Raw genomic sequence first — 4,462 nt, forward strand, 5'->3', positions numbered from 1 at the left:
TCAGTATGTCAGACGATTTAGGACCTAAAATTCTGATGTGTATTACTTCCTGGAAGTGAACATTTGCTACACATTCCTCAGTGCGTGCAGAATTCGTGGGTAACTGTGGTGCGTAACCCTGAAAGTAGCACTTGAGCTACGTCACTTCACTGAGAATCGAGGGTGACCAGTACGCTAAAGGAGGCAGCCTGACACGGGAGTATGCAGAGCTACAAACTGTGGCAGCACAGCTGTTAACCATCGCAGATGACAGTACCTGAAGCTGTAAGGACATTTAGTGGTGACGGGTAGACCTTTCTAAAGCCTTTCATTGTGTAGATCACGCTACACTCTTAGAAAAACTGAAGTTTTGTGAAATAGATGGTTTTACACACAACCCATTGGAATCATAATTGGCAAACGGAATGCAAAAAGTAGTGCTGAATAGCTCAGACAATGTTGGAAAGATACAAAATTTTAGTGACTGTGGAGAAATCACTAAGAGTTCCCACAGGGTTTAATTTTGGATCTACTCCTATTCCTTACGTATGTGAGCGACCTTCCGCTTAACATTCATCAGGCAGAACTGATACTTTTTACAGAAGATACTAGCATTACAACAAATCCCATTAGAGAGCAAGCCAACAGAAGAGACTGTTAATGCTGTTTTTCAAAAAACTATTGAGTGACTATCTCAAAAATGACTTTCCCATAATTTTGAGAAAACACACTATATTCAGTACTATACAATAAATAGCGTCATACCAACAACTGATGTATCGTATGAACAGCAGGCAGTAAATTGGATAGAATGCCCCAAATTTTTGAGTGTACATACAGAAGAAAACTTGAACTCGAAGAAACACATTAATGAGCTTCTCAAACACTTAAGTTCAGCTACTTTTGATCTTCGTATAATTTCTAATTTTGTAAGTAAACAAATCAATCTCCTGGCGTAATTTACGTATTGACACTCAATAATGTCTCTCATAATTATTTTCTAGGGTAATTCATCACTTGGAAAGAAAGTATTCATCACGCAAAAGTGAGCAATAAGAATAATTTGTCCCAGAATGAGATTTTCACTCTGCAGCGGAGTGTGCGCTGATATGAAACTTGCTGGCAGATTAAAACTGTATGCCGGACCGAGACTCGAACTCGGGGAGCTTTGCCTTTCGCGGACCAGTGCTCTACCAACTTTTTTTTTATGAGTCTCATTTTGTTCGTTATAGTTCGTTGCAATTGTTCGTGGCGGACGTCCCCTGACGCCCGTTGAAGTTCGTTATTGATCCCTTCACTCAGTTTTTTTATTACAGAGGGAAGCTAATCCTCTGATCGAACACGCTGAGCTACCGTGCCGGCTATACTGCGTTTGCAATTGAAATAAACACCGCGACACCGCGGACGCAGTCCCGACTACCAAAAATTATGCGCCCGAGTTACTCACATTTGGAGTAATCGCGGGGGCCAGCTCGACCGAAGTGCAATGGAAGAGCCTCACCCCGGAGGAACCGCCTTCGTGATTACGGTATCCCCAACGCCAGGTAGGTATAGCGAACTGAGCTACCCAAGCACGACTCACGCCCCCTCCCCACAGCTTTACTTCTGCCAGTACCTCGTCTCCAACCTACCAAACTTTACAGAAGCTTTCACAGTTTGAGGAGAACAGTGAAATGCACACCTACAACACTAGACGAAAATATGACCCTAATTACCCACTGTTAAAGCTGTCGACAGCTCAGGAGGGAGTTCAGTGTGCAGCAACAAAAAATGTTGATCACTTGCCACAGAATATAAAACGTCTGACAGCTAGAAAAGTAGGTTTTTAATCTGACCCACAAGATTTATCCTGGACACCTCCTTCTAGTCTACGGGCGAATTTCTATTTAAAATCTGGTAGCCTGTATAACAATAGTTTTCAAGTGTAGTTGCATGAGAATGAGTAAAACAAAATACGTCTATTGCTGTTAACACTAATCATGAATCAGCAGAGAACAACGGCACGAGGATGCGAAAGGCAATAGAAACCAGTGCATAGCGTGTATCCACAGAACATGTGGCCTGTAACTGAAAAAGTGTCATAATGATCTCTCCATTGGAAAAAGATTTCGGAATAGTCCCCCATTCGGATTCCAGGATGGAACAGCCAAGGGAGAGGTGACCATGAGAAAAAGATTGAATAATCAAAGAAAGGATACCGTTCTACGAGTCGGGGGCGTGGAATATCAGAAGCCTGAATGTGGTAGGGAAGCTAGAAAATCTGATAAGGAAAACGCAAATGCTGAATCTAGATATAGTAGGGGTCAGTGAAGTGAAATGGAAAGAAGACAATGATTTCTAGTGAGATGAGTATAGGGTAATATCAACAGCAGCAGGAAATGATATAACGGGAGTAGGATTCGTTATGAATAGTAAGGTAGGGCAGAGAGTGTGTTACTGTGAACAGTCCAGTGACACGGTTATTATCATCAGAATCGACAGCAAACCAACACCGACAACGATGGTTCAGGAATACATGCTGACGTCGCAAGCTGAAGATGAAGAGATAGAGAAAATATATGAGGATATTGAAAGGGTAATACAATACGCAAAGGGAGATGAAAATCTAATACTCATGGGGGACTGGAATGCAGTATTAGGGGATGGAGTAGAAGAAAAGGTTACAGGAGAATATGGGCTTGGGACAAGGAATGAGAGAGGAGAAAGAGTAATTGAGTTCTGTAATAACTTTCAGCTAGTAATAGCGAATACTCAGTTCAAGAATCACAAGAGGAGGAGATGTACTTGGAAAAGGCCGGATGATACGGGAAGATTTAAGTTAGATAGAGATAGAGTTCAGATAGAGATTCCGAAATCAGATACTGGATTGTAAGGTGTATTCGAGAGCAGATATAGACTCAGATCACAATGTAGTAGTGATCAACAGTAGGCCGAAGACTGAGAGGCTGGTCAGGAAGAGTAAATACGCAAAGAAGTTGGATGCGAAAGTACTCAGGAATGACGAGATACGCTTGAAGTTCTCTAAGGCTGTAGATGCAGCAATAAAGAATAGTCCAGTAGGCAGTACAGTTGAATAGTAATGGACATTTCTAAAAAGGGCAACCACAGTAGCTGGAAAGAAAAACATAGGTACAAAGAAGGTAACAGCAAAAGAAACCATGGGTAACAGAAAAAATACTTCAGCTGATCGATGAAAGATGAAAGTACAAAAATTTTCAGGGAAATTTAGGAATACATAAATACAAGTCTCTGAAGGGTGAACTAAACAGGAAGTGCAGAGAAGCTAAGACAAAATGGCTGCATGAAAAATGTGGAGAAATCGAAAAATAAATAATAGTGAGAAGGACTGTCTCAGCATATAAGAAAATCAAAACAACCTTCGGTGAAATTAAAAGCAAGAGTGGTAACATTAAGAGTGCAACCGGAATTCCATTGTTAAAGGCAGAGGAGAGAGCGGCAACAGCACATTGAAGGTCTCTACGAGGGGGCAGATTTGTCTGATGTGATAGAAGAAGAAATAGGAGTCGATTTAGAAGAGATAGGGGACCCAGTATCAGAATCAGAATTTAAGAGAGCTTTAGAGGACTTAAGATCAAATGAGGTAGAAGGGATATATTTAGAATTTCTAAAATCATTTGGGGAAGTGGTAACAAAACGACTATTCACGTTGGTATTTATGAGTCTGGCTACATGCCGTCTGCCTTTCGGCAAAATATCATCCAGAAGACTGCAAGAGCTGACAAGTGCGAGAATCGTTCAGCACATGCATCCAAGTTTCTGACAAGAATAATATACAGAAGAATGGAAATGAAAATTGAGGAATTGTTAGATGACGATCAGTTTGGATTTAAGGAAAGTAAAGGCACCAGAGAGGGAATTCTGACGTTGCGGTTGATAATGGAAGCAAGAACAAAGAAAAATGAATACACGTTCAAAGGATTTATCAACCTAGAAGAAACGTTCGACAATGTAAAATGGTGCAAGATGTTCGAAATGCTAAGAAAAATAGGGATAAGCTATAGAGACAGGTGGATAATATACATTTTGTACAACAACCAAGGGGGAATAATAAGAATGGACGACCAAGAACGAAATGCTCGGATTAAGTAGGGTATAAGACAGGGTTGTAGTCTTTCTCCCCTACTGTTAAATCTGTACATCAAAGAAACAACGATGGAAATAAAAGAAAGGTTCAGGAGTGGAATGAACATTCAAGGTGAAGGGGTATCAATGATGCGATTCGCTGATGATATCGATGTCCTGAGTGAAGGTGAAGAAGAATTACCTGGTTTGCTGGTTCAAATGACTCTGAGCACTATGGGACTCAACTTCTGTGGTCATCAATCCCCTAGAACTTAGAACTACTTAAACCTAACTAACCTAAGGACATTACACACATCCATGCCCGAGGCAGGATTCGAACCTGCGACCGTAGCGGTTGCGCGGTTCCAGACTGCAGCGCCTAGAACCGCTCGGCCACCCC

At 41.4% G+C, this 4,462-nt stretch overlaps 1 non-coding gene across 1 annotated transcript; it reads right to left on the minus strand.

The window, feature by feature from the left end:
* Window positions 1-1,368: 1,368 nt before the first annotated feature.
* Window positions 1,369-1,531, minus strand: LOC126102794 (U1 spliceosomal RNA). The gene has a single exon (XR_007523066.1). It is a non-coding gene; the product is annotated as a U1 spliceosomal RNA (small nuclear RNA).
* Between the last annotated feature and the right edge of the window lie 2,931 nt (window positions 1,532-4,462).

This window comes from Schistocerca cancellata, chromosome 9, assembly GCF_023864275.1.
Source record: "Schistocerca cancellata isolate TAMUIC-IGC-003103 chromosome 9, iqSchCanc2.1, whole genome shotgun sequence".
NCBI classification, from domain to species: Eukaryota; Metazoa; Arthropoda; class Insecta; order Orthoptera; family Acrididae; genus Schistocerca; species Schistocerca cancellata.